We start from the raw sequence: 18698 nt of genomic DNA, 5'->3' as shown, positions 1-18698 counted from the left end.
TGGTTTCTTAATGGCTCGAATCTCAGGTTCCAACTCCATATAACTATATGAGCTACAAAACTCTTTAACCTTAATCCATACTCCCCTGAGAGCCCATAAAAAGTTGCTGCTACTACTTTTATGACTCACCTACTTATTCTAGGTAAGTCTTCCTACAAACAGCAAGCACACCACACTAATTGCTTCATTGTCATGTCCTTCACATGTTTAATCTCCTTCGACATATCTGTATTCTTATATAACAGGTGACTACCTCATTCATCAAGGTCATGCTTGACTTACATTCTGCCCATAAAATTTCTCCAACTATTTGAAAATCCAGAAATTGTTTTCTACCTTAATTGTTACAAAATCAAATGGCCTTAGGGACAAGACACATAAGAGTAAAATGGGCAACATAAGTTAAATAAAATCTTACTTTTGTATATTAAGCATGTAGGATTATTCTTTCATTTCTCCCCAGAAACCAGCTCTCATTTTAATCTGAAACATAAAGCTCTGTCAATTACTTAAATCCTCTAGTACTTTTGTTGGAGACACAAGTAGAGGAAACGCTTCTCTGTATGAGAGAAGTAGAAGCAAAGTAATGATGATCACTAGCCACTGATGCTCAACCTATGTGTCAGCAGGACAATAGGAAGTGGTGGAGACTGTGGTAACCTGAGAAGCACATGCTTATTCAAAAGGAGACATTAATTTGCACCAGCCAATTGCCATAAGAAAATATGAGTCTAATATTAGTAGACAGTACTGTCAGGAAACTCTAGGAATATCACCACTGTGCAAACCAAACCAAAAGCAGCTATGAGTGGGATACAATGCTTTTAGAGGAATCTGCTTTCGCTCTTGAAACTCTATAGTCAGGATGCATCTAAATAGTATTTGCTATTGTGAGATAGTTACTACATATGTGAAGGCACCTTTCATAGAGAGATCCTAAGTTCTATGAGGAAACAGTCCATGATTAATATGCTTTTGTCTTTCTCAGTGCTTAGCACAGTGCTGATCCCATGAAACTCAAATTGACTTTGTTATTACCTGCTTATTTTTACCTTGGCTAACCCCAAAACATAACCTTGGATAATATAAATTTTCTACACTTGTTTCATATCATTTATTTTTAAATGTATATTAAGGATACATTACATATGCTCAGTTCATTAACTATTATCTAATGAATGAATGATATTCAACAGATGAAACACATGTATGAATTGCTATAAGACAAAAGTGTTAATCACAGCAGTTTTTTTTTAAGTTCAAAAGCTAAATTGCCATAACATTGCTAGTAGGTTACCAAGTCACTCTCTAGTGAATGTCTAGAACTAGCTAAATGATTAGGATCTGATTACTGGAATCAGAAGTACTTGAAATGTGGTTGAAATGTACTCATATTGGTTCTAACTAAAATGATCTGTTGTAGATGTATAGACCTCAAACAATGATAATCATGGCAAAAAAAATCTCAAATTGAAAATAACACCAGGAAAAATTGAGTCAGTGCATTTTAGAGGCTGAGGTGAGAAAGCGTATACAGGAAGCCTACATATATCATATATTTTATCAACTTTCTACAGTACTTATAGGTATTCTTCTCAAAACTATTCTAAGTAACCAGAAAAGTGAAAATAAACTCAAAGAGCCACAGAAAATATTTTGACCTTCTCAACTTTTTTCTTGTCAAGTCTGTAAAAATTCTTAATTTGCCTTTGTAAGAAATATATCTTTGTAGTATCTGGAATGAGTTTTTAGTTATGGCAGGCTTGATACCACCACTGAAATTTAAAACAAATGTTGTGTGCCTTAATTATTGCTGTTCTATATTTTAAAACATATTTACAATTATAAAAATGGGCTGCTGGTTACCAAATGTCAAAAATAGTTCAGCTACAACTGGGCCCAACTTGACCCTTAAAATTGCAAAAATTATCAATCGTGAAAATATCTAATTACCATAGACAGTGTTCAACAAGTTAATGTATGCTAGTCATTTTGTTGTATCTAAACTTTCCTGGAACGTTTTGCATGTGTTAATGTTTGATGCATATCAAAATGATGACTAGTTTTATTTCTATTACCTACAGGAAAATGTTCTGACATGCCTGATTTCCCACAAGAGTTATGTTTCACTAAAATTGAATATACTACACATGCTCTAGGTGAAACTTTCTCATTGATGAAGCACTTTTTTAAAGTCGGAAACTCAAATATGGAAAATTAATATCACAGTTGTAGATTTATTAATTTCAATGTACATTGAACATTACTATTTATGAAAAAAACTGTTTGCTGCCTTATGATTCCATTGAAATAATTATGCATTAGAGCTCCTAATGCAAGACTACTTTGGAAGTTTGCAGAATATATACAAATTTAGGTGGGTTTGGGAGGAAGTAAAAGAGTACTTTTTACTCTTACAATGTTTGTAACTTATTTTGCTTTAAAACTTGAAATGGGAAGTAAAGACAGAGAAAGGAAAGGTATGCCATAGAAGGAAAGGAAGATGGAAAAGTTAATTGCACCCCATAACCACAGATGTAAATAACCATGACAAGGCACAAATTTTGCCTTCTTAAGGTTTCTAGGAATCCTATCTTTTTCTATTCTTAATAACCCTGTTTCAATCCAGTACTCAATTATTGAACTTTCTTCCTTCCTTCCTGCCGCCTTCCTTTTCTCCCTTCCTTCCTCCCTCCCTCTCTTTCTTTCCTTCCTTTCTTTTCTTTCTTTCTTTCTCTTTCTTTCTTTCTTTCTTTCTTTGTCTTCCTCTATTTTTCTTTCTTTGCTTTCTTTTCCTTCTTCTTTCTTTCACTCTCTCTTGTTTCTTTTCCTTTCATTCCTTCTTTTTTCTTTTCCCTCTGCCTTTCTACCTTCCTTACCATCCTTCTATATATCTTTCTTATTGTATTCTTTTTATCTTCGAGACAGTGTCTAACTCTGTCACTCAAGCTAGAGTACAGTGACTCACTCATGGTTCACTGCAGCCTTAACCTCCTGAGTTAAAGAGATTGTCTGGCATCAGACTCCCTAGAAGCTGGGACTATGTGTGCCACCATACCAGGCTAATTTTGCCATTGTAGAAACAGGGTCTCACTATGTTGCCTAGGCTGGTCTTGAACTCCTAGAATAAAGTGATCCTTCTGCCTTGGCTCCCAATGTTCTGAGTTTGCAGGTGTGAGTCACAGTTCCCAGCCTCTCTATCTTAACACATAGCAAAAACTTGACCCCTACCTATCTTTACATTTCTATCTTTCTTCAACTTCTACTTTTGAGTTTTGCAATTCCTAATCTCACAGTAGCTACCCCACGGGTACCATGTCATTTCACACATTCAAACTTATTCAACTTCCCTCTGCCTGAAACCTGATTCCATGCTTCTTTTTCACCAGGTTATTTCCCAATGTACAAAATTTGTTCCTAGTTAATATCTGCTCCCAGCAGCCTGCCTTATCTTACTCCCTCCCACATTCCACCCCCTGTCTAGATTGAAGATTTATATTTGTGCTTCTCTGACACCCTGGGTTTACCTCTCTCACTTTACTTACCATGTGGCATAAGCTTTATGATAGCAGTGGCCATGTCTGCCTAATTCTGGGCTATACTTCTGTGCCTAGGGCTATGCTTGCCACATAGTAGGAACTCAATAAATGTTTGTTGAATGAAATAGGAAACGTATCTCATGATGTGTCTGTCCCCCATGAAAATAAGATACTAATTTTGCTACAATTCTGTGGATAAGACTTCATCCTATTACTTTTCTTACCTACTTTTTTTTCTTACTTACTTTTCTTACCCGAGAACCTAATATAGACACTGGTACAGAATATGTGCTTAGTACATATGTGTTAAACTGATCATTTATATTTTGTCTTTTGTTTCTTTGGGCTGAATTCTGATCTCTTCCCTCCCAAATGACATCTCACTCCCCATCTCTATTTCTCATCATGTTTTGTAGCGCCCAAAGAGAAACAGAGCTCTAATCAGTTTAGAGCCTGGAACTCTTGACCTTACAAAATAAGAAGTAGGTTTGGAGGACATGAGGACAGGCCCATTTATCTGAGAATGCAGCCAATGGATAAGTGACCTGAACATCCCATTTCAGGACAAACTGACTATATGAGCCCATCAGTTCCACACCAGTTACCTAGAAACTATAGAGAGCTTTCATTAAGCCTGTCCACCTCTCCTCTGCCCTACGGTGCTAGGTCGATAATGCCAACATTAGAAAATATCTCCTTTGGGCCACAGCCTCTCTGGTCACCATTTCCCTGTGTCTGCCTCTTACATCATCAGGGAAGAAGACAATGACTGTCCTGTCAGAAAAATACACCAAAAACAAAGAGAATGCACAGAAAACCACAGGAAGCCCTAATAATACTGATTTTTTAAAATAAACTTCTGCCTCTCTATGTAGTCTCAGTAACCATGAAAATCCATAAAATGAAAGAGTTAGAGAGGTGTAGTGTAGTTGTGAGAATGAAATGATGTAACTGAATTTGCTTATGACATAACAAAGCTCCAGATATTCACATATTATTGTTGTCATTGTTCCTGTATTGAAAGGGGCCTTAGGCCGAGTGGCTCAAGCCTGTAATCCCAGCACTTTGGGAGGCCGAGGCGGGTGGATCACGAGGTCAAGATATCGAGACCATCCTGGTCAACATAGTGAAACCCCGTCTCTACTAAAAAAACAAAAAATTAGCTGGGCATGGTGGCACGTGCCTGTAATCCCAGCTACTCAGGAGGCTGAGGCAGGAGAATTGCCTGAACCCAGGAGGCGGAGGTTGCGGTGAGCCGAGATCGCGCCATTGCACTTCAGCCTGGGTAACAAGAGCGAAACTCCGTCTCAAAAATAAATGAAAGGGGCTTTATACTCAATTCAAGAACCAGCTAGCACTTTCAACAGTCTTCACTTAAACATATTCAGGGTCAGGTCCTAGGCTGTAGCTTGGGGTTCCTTAAGGGCAGAGCTATTAGGACCCAATAATCCTGTGATATGTGGTGCTTTCCCGGGCATTGAATGATGTCAGCAGCAGCCCAGACGTTTACTCACTAGATGCTAATAGAAAAACCTCCCACTGAGTGGTGACCATCAGAATGTCTCCAAACATTGCCAAATGCCTCCCAGAAACAAAATATCCCCCTATTGAGAATGCTGGTCCAAAGTATCTATTTCTCCACTATCACAGTTTTATTATTTAGACCATTTTTTCCGCTACTGAACTAAAATTTGTCTCCTTGCAATCACAACCCATTAATACACAGCTTCACAGCACACATCTCTTTTTCACAAGTCAGATATTTGAGAGTGATGCTTTAAATGCAATGCAGGCTAGACCTTTATGTAAATTGGGGTAGCCTGTTGATGGCTTACCTTCTCAAATACTTATATAAATGTGCAATAAGCATTCACCTTCATACCCAGATCTTTCTAAAGTGCTTACAGGCTGGTGACAGTGATAAATTAAAAACTAATCTAAAACAAACACTAGACAATATTATAAATATATATTAATTATAATCCTGAAGTCCCTACAATAATTTTAAATTATTTTGTGGTTAAAAATAGAAGAACTAATTTTGCATTAAGTTTATAGAATTGAAGATGAAGCAAACAATATTAAGCTCCAATTATACTGTATTTTCTTGGTACAGTGACCAAATAAAGTTTTAAGCACTGATTTATTGCAGTATGATATTAAAATGGTACATGTATATCAATTAAGAAGATAATTGTTGTTTTAAAAGAAACCTTTACATCCTATCTCTCAAGGATTTTTTTTTAAATCTGGGGGCAGTAATAATATTTCTTAACATTAAATACTTTAGATGTATTAAGTATTGTGCTTAGAGGTTTACATATATTGTCACACTGTACTATTAATTTTTGTATCAATCATACAGGCTAGAATTTATAGCGGTAATAAACAACCACAAATTTTCAGTGTTCATTGTGGGTCAAAATGGGGTTTTAAAAGTATGCTTTCCTTGCTTTAGGACAAAACCTTCCCCATCTGAAAAATTGGGATTATAGGGGAAATAAATAGTTTGTAATTCACAGGTGTCTTTAAAGACTCTCAACTGACATTTAATTGGTCAAAGCAAGTCACATGGCAACATCTAATTTCACAGAGCCCTGGAGATGATGAAATCTACTAAGCACCCAAAGGCAGAAAACTCAAATATCTGAGAACAGCATCAATCATTACCGCATTATCTCCATTTTATATATGAGAAATCTGTCATGGGAAAGTTAGTTAAATTGCCTGTCATCACACATGCCCTAAGTGTTGGAACTGGGAGTTGAACCTAAATGTGTCCATTTTGCTAAGTAACAACTATCCTCCACCCCACACACATCTTAAAGGCATAAAGTAACAACCATTTACTTACTTCATGATTCTGTCTGTTGGCCATTTGGGCTGGACTCAGCTAAAGATTCTTTCAGTCAAGCTTGGCTAAATTCTGCTGTGTTCCCTTATGCCTCTGTGGCCAACTGCCAAGTCAGCTGGGAGCTCACCGGTCTAAGATAGTTCAGTTAAGTTGGCTCTTTTTTGCTCCACATGATGTCTCGTCCTTCAGCAAGCTGGCCCAGGCTTGTCAGGGCTGCAGGGGTAGGTTACTGAAAGAATAAGAGGAAGCATGGAAGACCAGAGTGTCACAACTTTCCTTTTTACACAAAGCCAATCACAAGGTCAGCCCAGATTCAAGGATGGAGAAATAGATTCTACCTTTTGATAGGAGGAACAACAAAAATTACCTTAGAAAGATTATTGATAAAAGGAGAGGCAATCTGGTCTAAGTCCCCACATTCTTAAGCACTATGTTATTGTTCAATGATTATTTTCTCTAATTCAGGGTTATAGGTCAAAGGCACTCCCCTGAATATTTGTTTGTTGAAAACTTATGATCTGTTCTGTGGGTTTTCTAACAGTGCATTTTCATTTAATTTTTTATAAGACCTACAGAGCAAGATCAAAGACAAATAAAACAAGTAAGTGGTACACTGTGTCTAATTATTTCTCTTCAAAACAGTTGCAAAAATAGCACATCTAGTAATTATCCATATGATGATGTTATTTCAACATTTCAAAACTCTCAATTGGAGCTCAAACATGATAAAAAGCAAGTCAATATCATGTCAAGCAGTGATATTACATAGGAACTGTTAACAAGATATTGAATTGATACTTGTGAATTTCCTGGTAGTTTTTCAAAGGAAATGTTGCTTGCTAGAGTTATTCTTCGTTTGGAAGAATCAATTCATTATATAAATCTTTGGTACTCCTCTCTTCTAAAATTTAGAACAATTTATTCGAAGTCCCCAGTGGGGAAGTGTGACTGTATGATTAAGAAGCTCTCTTTGAAGTTAGGCTGGTACCACCATATCATTATTGAGAAGCGTCAGATAAGTTATTTTGCCTCCAAACTCACTTTTTATATCAGCCAAATGGGAATTATCATAGTAGGTACATCCTGTGTCTCTACATAAGACAACAGTACAAAACACAAAACCTTGTAGGTAGTACTTTTTAAATAAATACTTTAATAAAAAATTGGAGCAGTCTTATTTCAGATAATAATGGTAATAAATACACATTTAGAAACTTAAGAAAGATGTTTACATTTTTAAATTGTATTCTAGTCCAACTGCAACTTTGAAAGTAAATGATTTTTAATATTCATGGAAGTATTTTAGATTAACCATCTTTCAGATAATTTCTAACTTCCTTCCAAATGGTATAGAGAGTACGTAAGAAGAAATCTCTTCCATCCATTGCCCTATTTTGTCCATTTAACTCAATGAGATGATTTTCCTTCTATCATTCCCTTTACCCTGGACAGACTTTACCTGCCCAAAGGACCAATTACCTGCCAGTGTTCAGTACCTGACCTTTTCTAGGAAGTTAACATTTGGAAGATTTACTCTAAAGGTGTAAGGAGAAGGCAGGTAAGAAAGGTCTATGGAAGTCAGAAAGACATATAGGGATGCCACTTTCAAGACAATGAAGGCAATATTAGCAACAACAACAAAACTAAGAAACACAGAGTCAGAGACTCCAGACTTAATTTGGGGCATAGTTTTGGAAAGAGAATTGGCCAGCACTACAGATGAAGGCAATTTACTCAACTGCTTGTTACCTACATTACCATCAGCATAAAAGAAGCAAAGTTGAAGGATTTTTTAAATACAGAGAAGTGAAGCATGGGGTAAACCAATTTTGCATACTCTGTCTCTTTCCCGTTTCTTTCCCTCTCTCCTTCTCTCATTGCTCATTTTCCATTTCCTGTGTCTCTTTAAAAAAAAAAAAAACCTATAAATAAAAAATGCAAATCATCTTTCTATTATTTGCTATATTCTTCAATGGAGATTATGTTCACCAACTGAAATCTACACATATATAATAACAATAACAGCTTATAGATGTTAGTGCTTATTATGTGCCGACTGCCTTTTCAAACTTTTTTTAAGTTAATAAAAGTCATTTTTAGAACAAACAGTTTTAGGTTCACAGCAAAATTGGATAAAAAATACAAAGGGTCCCCTCATATCCACTGTCCCCACACATGCAAAACCTCACCCTACTATCAACATTCTGAACCAAAGTAGTGTATTTGATACAATTGAACCTATAGCCACACATCATTATCATCCAAAGTTCATAGTTTACATTGGGGTTCACTCTTGGTGTTATATATTTTATGGGGTAGACAAATCTATAATGACATGTATCTATCATAATTGTCTAATACAGGGTATTTTCTCTGTCCTAAGAATCTCTATACTCTGCCTACTCATTCCACCCTCCCCTAGTCCCTGGCAACTACTAATCTTTGTGCTGTCTTCATTCTTCTGCCTTTTCCAGAATGTCATATAGTTAGAATTGAACAGTATGTAGCCTTTTCAGACTGACTTCTTCCACTTAGTGATATGCATTTAAGTTCTTCTATATCGTTTTATGGCTTGATAGCTCATTTCTTTTTAGCATAGAGTAATTTTTAATTTAATGGATATACAGTTTATCTACTTTCTGAGCTTTTTATGCATATAAGCAGAGACAAACAGCTGCATATTATGAAATCTAATCATTTCAATGATCATATTATTCTTATTAAACAAATGAGACCACTGGAGTAAAGAGAAATTGGCATGGCCAAAACCACCTGGGAAAAAAAAAAAAAAGGTGGTTATAGGCCATGCATGGTGGTTCATGCCTATAATCCCAGCATTTTGGGAGGCTAAGGCAGGAAGATCACTTGAGCCCAGGAGTTGGAGACCAGCCTGGGCAACAAAATGAGACTCTGTCTCTATATTAAAAACAACTTCATGAATTTATACTTATCACCTGGGTGACAAAATAATCTGTACATCAAACCTCCATGACATGCAGTTTATCCATGTGACAAACCTGTACATGTAATTCCAAACCTAAAATAAAAGTTGAAAAGAAAAAAAATGGTAGCTAGAAAAGATCTAAACTGAGGTCTTTATATCTTCAAAATCTATATTCCCTGCTATACGTACATGAGCGATTATGTTACATCTCTCTCTTAAAAGTACATTAACCAAAGTTGTATCTGTTTGTGTGTCACTCCCCTTTTTTTATTATACTTTAAGTTCTGGGGTACATGTGCAGGTTGTTCAGGATTGTTACATAGGTATACATGTGCCATGGTGCTTTGCTGCATCCATCCCCCTCATCACCTATATTAGGCATTGCTCCTAATGTTATCACTCCCCAATCCCCCCACCCCCTGCTGTCTCTCCCTAACACACCCCCATCAGGCCCCAGTGTGTGATGTTCCTGTCCCTGTGACCATGTGTTCTCATTGTTTAATACCTGCTTATGAGTGAGAACATGCAATGTTTGGTTTTCTGTTCTTGTGTCAGTTTGCTGAGAATGATGGTTTCCAGCTTCATCTATGTCCCTACAAAGGACGAGAACTCATCCTTTTTATGGCTGCATTGTGTTCCATGGTATATATGTGCCACATTTTCTTTATCCAGTCTATCATTGATGGGCATTTGGGTTGGTTCCAGGTCTTTGCTATCTTAAATAGTGCTTCAATGAACATATGTGTACATGTGTCTTTATAATAGAATGATTTATAACCCTTTGGATATATACCCAGTAATGGGATTGCTGGGTCAAATGGTATTTCCATTTCTGGATCCTTGAGGAATCACCACACTGTCTTCCACAATAATTGAACTAATTTACACTCCCACCAACAGTGTAAAAGTGTTCCTGTTTCTCCACGTCCTCTCCAGCATCTGTTGTCTCCAGATTTTTAATGATTGCCATTTGAACTGGCGTGAGATGTTATCTCAATGTGGTTTTGATTTGCTTTTCTCTAATGACCAGTGATAATGAGCATTTTTGATATGTTTGTGGGCTGCATAAATGTCTTCTTTTGAAAAGTGTCTGTTCATATCCATCACCCCCTTTTTGATGGTTTTTTTTTTTTCTTGTAAATTTGTTTTAGTTCTTTGTAGATTCTGGATATTAGCCCTTTGTAAGATACGTAGATTGCAAAAATGTTTTCCCATTCTGTTGATTGCTGGTAGACTCTAATGATTGTTTCTTTTGCTGTGCAGAAGCTCTTAAGTTTAATTAGATCCCATTTGTCTATTTTGGTTTTTGTTGCCATTGCTTTTATTTCTTCAAGCAGTAAGTTTTGATAGAAACAAGAAGCACTATACCCAGGACAACTGTATTATTATAAAGAAATAAAAAAAAAAAGGAAAGAAGAACAGCAACGAAACAACTGTCATGATATATCTTCTGATCATATACAGATCATAAAGGTCTTTAGATCATTCCAACCCAGGTACCCACTCTATTTTACACTATGGGCCTTGGAAAGATGTATATTTTCTAAATTATCTTAAAACTTCAAACTAGAAATTCCCCCATTCTTTTTATTCACAGTGAAGATAAAACTACACTTGAAGTATTTCACAAGTTTACAGATGTCTAAGTTCTCACCTATAAGGCTTAAATGTGATGAACTGGAGATTGAAGAAAATGGGAAAGCAATTGGGAAAGCCTGTTTAAAATCTGACATTAGGCAATGAAAGGGAAAAATGTTTCACTCTCTTAGGATGTTTGTACTTTCAAAGCAACTGCCAACTGGTCTTTTTACATCCATTTGAAAATATATTGTTCACACTTCATGCTTCAGTTTTACTTGAACTATCATCTGTTTGCCTTTTCAGCAGGATAATCCCCACAGGAGGTTTTAATTCTATGTGTAAATGTTGATTTTTAATACGGAATGTTATAGTAGTAATTTATACCATGGGTTAAAACCACAGATATTTCCTTTAAAAATTCTTTGTCTCACAGTAACTATCATGTCTACAATAATGTTCAGTTTACTTTGCAAGGGATTGAGAAGCAAAGAAATATTAAATGGGAACTCAGTGTCTGATTACATTTTCTCTGGGACTTCCAGGGACAAAGAAGTGTATGAATGACAGAAAAATGTTCAGCCATGATTTAATTCAGTATACATGTTCTATTGTAATTTTGAAAAACGAAGTCCTTAGTTGGTATAAACAACTTAATTTTTGATTAGAAAATTATTTATATGGAAAACGAAGAACCTAAAAAGGAAAAGGAAAATGTGGGGAGGAAAAAAGGACACTATATTTTCTTTATGAGAGTAGAAAGGAAGAAACCAGTCAGGCAGGCCATTAGGGTGGGTGCTTGGTTGAATTCTTTCAAGCAACAGGACAGCCTGAAAAATCAAGCTGCAGGCAGAGATAAGGGAACTTGCACAGGGAGGCCTGCCCAAGACATGCCCACAGTCACACAAATAAGAAAGACCTACACAGGTTATTTGCCCAGACATGCCCACAATGGAAAATTACATCTTCTGACACATGTACAGTAAGGGGAACAAAGCAATATGGAGTAGCTCAAGCTAAGGGCCCTCAGGCACATTAGGAGAACAGGGTGGAGCTACCAGAAATGTGCACCTTACACAAGTGAGACACTCAGCCTTCATGGGTTTCTTAGAAAACCCCTTGTATTCAACTGTGAAAATGGCAACCCTCTTTTAGGCACCATCTCCATGGTGGCGAAGTTTCTTCTTCCACTTATTAAACTTTCACTCCAACCTCACCCTTGGTATCCATTCTCCTTAATTTTCATGGTCATGGGTCAAAGAATTCCAGGTGATAACTCGAACAATGAGAGACTGTTACACTGTGGTCCTTTGGTGAGACTGTAACATTTACATCTTTGCAGACAGTATTGTTTAATTAGAGACTTCATTTCAGGATGTAAGAGAAAATCAATGAGAGAAGTTCTATTCCCATAAGAAGTGGAGACCCCTTGTATGGCTTCCCCTGTGTTTCATGGGCTGCCTGGATAGCATACACATGATGGGTCCTATCTTCCCCCAAATCATTTAATAGCTTCCCTTAGTAAGGTGTCCAGGCTCTTTAAATCTTTCTAACCTCATCAAACGCATTTCCTTTACTCAATGCACTACACGACCAGGGAAGGGAGTGAGGGATATCTTACATTTGGCCCTCTCATATCCATATATAGTTTCCTAAGAAAAGTGTGAAACTAGTAATTCAGGTAATGATTTAAAAAGAAAAAAAAAACTTCTTGTCATGTGTAGTAGTATTTCCTAAGGGAAAAATGGGAATTAACATATATTGAGTACTTTTCTTGCTCAGACTCTCCAGTGAAGCTAAAACTATTTTCAGATTTTTATTCCTCCTGAATTTTGGATTCATATTTCTGGCCTCAGATTCCACTAGTTTTGGAGGTTGATGAATTTCAGTAAGGAGTTCTTAATTTGTTTATATATGACCTCATCCTGTTTAAAACTATATCTTGAATTCATACCCTATCTCCCATGACTACTCTAGGCCTGATTGTTATCCTCTCTCACTTAGATTGTTGTAGTTGACTTTTTACAGGTTCTCCCCATCTATTCAATTTACCACTCCACCCTACTGTAATCCAATCTCATCAGGTCTGTCAGGTCTTTGAGAATGTAAATCAGAGTTTAATTGGAATGTAAAGGATGACTCAGTGGTTTTATCTTGCCCTTAGGGTAAATCTAAAACTTTGACTAGGTCTTGAAAGTTCTGTAAAAAGTTCTGCTCAGGGCCGGGCGCGGTGGCTCAAGCCTGTAATCCCAACACTTTGGGAGGCCGAGGCGGGTGGATCACGAGGTCGAGAGATCGAGACCATCCTGGTCAACATGGTGAAACCCCGTCTCTACTAAAAATACAAAAAAAGTTAGCTGGGCGTTGTGGCGCGCGCCTGTAATCCCAGCTACTCGGGAGGCTGAGGCAGGAGAATTGCCTGAACCCAGGAGGCGGAGGTAGTGGTGAGCCGAGATTGCACCATTGCACTCCAGCCTGGGTAATGAGAGGGAAACTCCGTCTCAAAAAAAAAAGTTCTGCTCAGCCTCATCTTGTGCAAATTTATACCCACGTACCACACTATTGCTATAAAGTCTCTTGACCCCAACAAGAAAGAGTGGGGCCGGAAGGACCAGAGAAGACTGAGAGCAGAGCTACTGCAGATTTGTACAATGCCTTAGTGCAAATTAGGAAATAATGCTGACCTCCAGGCTGAGTAATTTAACAGAAGATACGCTTTCAGGGAAGATTAATTAAGAAGAGTTTCCGCACTTTGGGAGGCTGAGACTGGTGGATCACGAGGTCTAGACATGGTGAAACCCCGTCTCTACTAAAAATACAAAAAATTAGCTGGGCATGGGGGCACGTGCCTGTAATCCCAGCTACTCAGGAGGCTGAGGCAGGAGAATTGCCTGACCCCGGGAGGTGGAGGTTGTGGTGAGCTGAGATCGCGCCATTGCACTCCAGCCTGGGTAACAAGAGCGAAACTCCATCTCAAAAAAAAAAAAAAAAAAAAAAAAAGTTTCCTCCAGCACACCCTGGGTGCATGGAGCACCTCACTAGGTTATAGAATGCATTCAGTGGGGTGTGCACACTGAGCTAGAGTTCCTTGAGCAGGGTACTAAGTACTGAACTATTTCCAGTGTTCCTTTCCCAGACTTACAGTCTTCCAAAATTGCCAGCATCCTCCTGCCCCATTCTCATCTTCATTATGTACACGGTAGTAACTTTCTTAGTCTTAAGTGTTTCCCCCATCCAGTTTACTTAACACTATTAATAATATAAAGTCATTAAATAATTTTACTGTTGCTTTTGTTGCTGTGTTGCTGTGTAAAAGCTTATGCCTCATTAGACTGCAAGTTACAAGAGGCCAGAAGCTCTGTGTCCTTTATTCATTTTGGCATCCCTTTTGGGGGTGACTGGCATACAATAGAGCTGCAATAAATAACAAAGAAAGTCATTTGTTTAGGTACAGTAGCTCTTGCTCTTTGCTGTGCATTTAAATTATACATTGAGAATTTTTTTAAATTTGATGATGTAAAAAGAAAAACTTCAGCTAAATTAAATTTAACGAAGTTTAATTGAGTGAATCAGGCAGTCCCCAGAATCACAGCAGATACAGAGGGACTCCAGTGCAGCCACATGGTGGAAGATTTATAGACAAAAAAAAAGTGATGTACAGAAATTGGAAATAACAACTGGAATGGTTACAGCTCAGTACTTACCTTATTTGAACACAGCTTGAACACTCAGCAGTAAATGAGTATTTGCAGTATGACTACTGGGGTTGGACAAGACTCAGCTATTCTTACAGGTACATACTTTTAGTAAGGTTTTCAGTCTTGTCTACCTATTAAGTTAGGTTGCAGTTCATCCATAGGACTCAAAGATAAAAATATGGAGTCCTTCTCAGGCTATATTTATTAACAGTTCACTTTAACAATGCCCAGCCTCCCACCTCAGAAAATTCCATTTAAGTGGCCAGAAGTGAGGCATAGGCATAATAATTATTAAATTTTTCCCAGGTGATTATAATTTATAGCTGAAGCTGAGACCTACTGTTCTTAGTATTTTTCCAACTTTAAAGTGCATGAGAATTTTCTTTAGATTCTGTTAAGATTCTAATTTTGTACATTTGAGGCACAGCCTAGGCTACTGCACTTCAGCATTAGTGTTGCTGATGCTGCTTGCTGGTCCATGGCCCACACTTTGGATAGCAAAAGTAACAAAGCTTTTATAACCTGTTCTTCTCATTTTCACTCAATCAAGACACAGAAAAGGTAAACATGCATGGGCCCATGGGCTGTAACAATACCAAAATAATTGGATTGGTTCAAAAAAGAAGGGACCGAATGAAATTAACATGAATGGCTGTGCACTGGATTATCAAATCATGCTACAGAAAATTTCATATATATATAGATGTCCTAGAACCTTGTCATTATAAGTCAACCATCATGAACACAATGTATTATGCAATCTGGGAAACCTGTGTTTGTCAGTAAGATGATTAAAGCTTTAGATCCTGTTAAAATCAATTATACTCTTCCCATAAACTGAGAAATATGATATGTGGGTTAGCAGATTATATGTGACATTCAGTTTGTAGAGATACTTTCTCCAGTTACTGACTTAGAAATCACTTCTTCAATCCCTCCCCCTCGCCCTCATCACTGCTGTGGGAGAGGAGAGGAGAGGAGAGGAGAAGCATGCACAAAGCTCATCTCAATCCTCCCCTGTCCCCAAGAAAATAAGTTTGGCAAAAGTTAACATAATCTCCAACTAGTTTTGAAACTTTTGAACTTCTATAACCAACTGGAAGTTATTGTATGGCATCAATTCCATGAAAGGATGGTTAAAGTCCTCGATAGCCATAGTAGACTCTGAAGGAATGCAAATGGAATACTAAGCTGAATCTATAAGATTAACCTGACAGAAAGTTCATCTTTCATGATGAGTCTTCAAGCTTGTGCAAAAACTGGGACTGTTTTTTAATCAACTCTATTTCCAAGGTTTAAAATGTAAATAGAACACAATAAGCCTTTTTTATATTAAATATATGACCTCATATAACAACTAATCTAAGATTTATTTTTCTGGAACTTGTAAAAATCTTTATTAAAAACACAGAAATTAAGTGATGCAAATCCATAAATGTCTATTTATACTGAAGATTAGCCTCTGTATCATTCTAACGTTTAAAAAACTTACAAGGAGGCATATCTATAGAACTAATCAAATACTAAGAAGAAAGAAAAGGGGAAAAATAGCCAAATTTGAACAAAACATACTGCAATACTGTTATTTCTCACTTCAAAATGAAAAACAAGATTCCAAGCCAAATGGCTAGCTAGAAACAGCCAGAAAATGCCTCTGCCATGGAGAGGAATAAAAATATCAAGTAAACTATTACACTCTGAACCAATCCTTTAAGAGGAAGCACTGAAAATCAATAGAGAGGCAACATATACATGTGGTTGGAGGAGGAAGAAGCTGCGAAGCCTGCTCAGAGAAGCTGGATGCCAAGACTGACTCCAGTCCTGACCCAAGATAGGGTTAAATGAAGGAACTCCAGAGCACCACTCCAATTGTGGACCGCTGGGATCCTACCTACAAGAATTCCCAGGCCCCTTAAGCCTTTAAACTGACAGGAGAAGTTGCCTAGAGGACAGACAGAGGAACAGCTCAAACCAATGCAGAGCCCAGAAGATTTTGCTACATGGTGTAGCTACAGAAAAACATGACTGTAGGTACCCATCTCCCAAGGCTCTCCAACTTGCCCTAAGTGGCTTCAGCTTCTGCTGTCTGCCAGGCCAAATGACAACATGGCTGCCACAGCCACCGGACTGGGGTACATCTAATCCAGATGTCCCCTTGCCTGCCTGCCCCTCCTTGCAGGAATATGCCTACAGCACAGCCTCCACTGAGCCATCTGAGTGTTTTGCTGGTTGCCTGGGAGCAGTTCACTGCCCACTAAAACAGCCAGTGCTTGACCTTGAGGGTCCAGAGAACAAATCTGCTGGCCTGGCCCCAACTAACCAGGACTGAAGTATACCACTCAAGGGTATTAAGCTGGGATCTGTGGCCTGAGCTCTAGCAGGGGAGGAGCCCCATTCCCAGAAAACAGGGAAAAGCATGGCAAAGGTTCATGTGACAGCACAGGAGATGTGTGTCCTCCCTTTACAAGACATGTCTAGAAAGGTTGTGGCCTGAAGCCAGCTGCAACTTCTTTCCTGGGGAGCCCTGTGGCCTGAAACATCTGCAATGGCTCAGCAATCTAGATGTAAATGGCTTGGGACAAGCCTATCTTGTTGGGCCTGCTGTGAAGGAGGACACCAGAGGAACAACTGCCCAGCTGGGAGAGCATGAGCTAGGAGAGCTCCACAGCCATCTGCCGTGCTGAAAATCCCCAGAATACGGGCACCATAGGGTTGCACACTGTAATAGATTATTCTCATACTGCTATGAAGAAATACCCGAGACTGGATAATTTATAAAGGAGAAAGTTTCAATTAACCACAGTTTTGCTTTTCGGGGAAGCCTCAGGAAACTTATAATCATGGTAGAAAGCAAAGGAGAAGGAAGCACCTTCTTCACAGGGCAGCAGGACGGAGTGAGTGAAACCCGGGAAAATGCCAGATGCTTATAAACTATGAGATCACGTGAGAATTCACTATCATGAGAACAGGATGGGGGGAACTGCCCCCATGATTCAATCACTTTCCACTGGATGCCTCCCATGACACATTGGGATTATGCAGATTACAATTTAAGAAGAGATTTTGGGTGAGGACACAGCCAAAACATTTCACACACTCATGGCACCACTGCCTCACCTGAGGGTCCTCTGCCCTTCATGCACTGCATCACTAGATTATCCACAGACATACCCCACATCCCACTCTGACTTTGGTGAGCCCAGGGGACCAGCAGGTCCCTGGGAAATTGCAGGTATCCTGGTGACCTAACCCTCAGTTCAGACTGCCCCCTAAGGGAGGGGAAAACACAGTCTCCCAATGTCCCTCTTGGAAAAAAGAAAATGTTGCTGCTACCAGTAGTTGAAGGTGACACCACCAAGGCCCAGGAAGGGGCTTGTGATCTCTTGCTGATGTCTCCATCTTGCACTAAGGGAGTGATCTCTTGCTGCTCACTTCTTTTCCCTACAACATGGCCACAGAGGCACTGAAATACAAAACTGGCACGAGAGACTGAGTATGAGCCTCACTCTGTTGACCCTTACTCTTAAGCATCATCTACTGGATTGCAGCCTGAGTTATACTACCAAACAAAAATATATTATTTCAACAAACACCTGTGAAACTGATCTACAAGAAACCCATACAGAGCCATGGCCCTCTAATAGCTCCCAGAAACAAAGCCAATCTACTATACACAACATACACCACAGCCAACGTCTCCAGGGGAAAAAGATATAAAAACAAAAAGCCTCATCCAAACAATAGCAAATTCAAAAAGTAAAAGCAGCACTAGCTCCCTCAGATGAGACGGAATCAGTGCAAGAACTCTGAAAATTCAAAAAGTCGTGGGATTTTATTACCTACAAATGTTTACACTGGTTCTTACTAAAGATCCCCAACCAGAGTCGAATGTCTGAAATGACTGACATAGGGTTAATAATCGGGATGGCAAGGAAGCTCAACGAGACCCAAGAGGAAGTTGAACTCCAATCCAAGGAAGCCAGAAAAACAACACAACTTTTGAAAGATTAAATAGCTATAAGGAAGAACCAAACTGAACTTCTAGAATTGAAATGTTAACTAGTGGAATTTTGTAAAACAACTGA

The 18698-nt window shown here is 38.4% G+C and overlaps 1 long non-coding RNA gene across 2 annotated transcripts in view; it reads right to left on the bottom strand.

Moving 5' to 3' along the window:
• The window catches only part of LOC144579437 (uncharacterized), a 329449-nt gene that overhangs the window by 78119 nt on the left and 232632 nt on the right, over positions 1-18698 (bottom strand). The window contains exon 8 of one of the 2 annotated variants that reach the window (XR_013526930.1): positions 6394-6622. This is a non-coding gene — a long non-coding RNA (uncharacterized LOC144579437). Of the gene's footprint in view, positions 1-2311; positions 6623-18698 lie in introns of those variants that run through there. The other variant, XR_013526928.1, reaches the window with a different exon arrangement.

Source organism: Callithrix jacchus, chromosome 15 (genome assembly GCF_049354715.1).
Source record: "Callithrix jacchus isolate 240 chromosome 15, calJac240_pri, whole genome shotgun sequence".
Taxonomy (NCBI): domain Eukaryota; kingdom Metazoa; phylum Chordata; class Mammalia; order Primates; family Cebidae; genus Callithrix; species Callithrix jacchus.
Note: the sequence above shows the minus strand (reverse complement) of the source record. Positions and strands in the feature narration are given on the sequence as shown.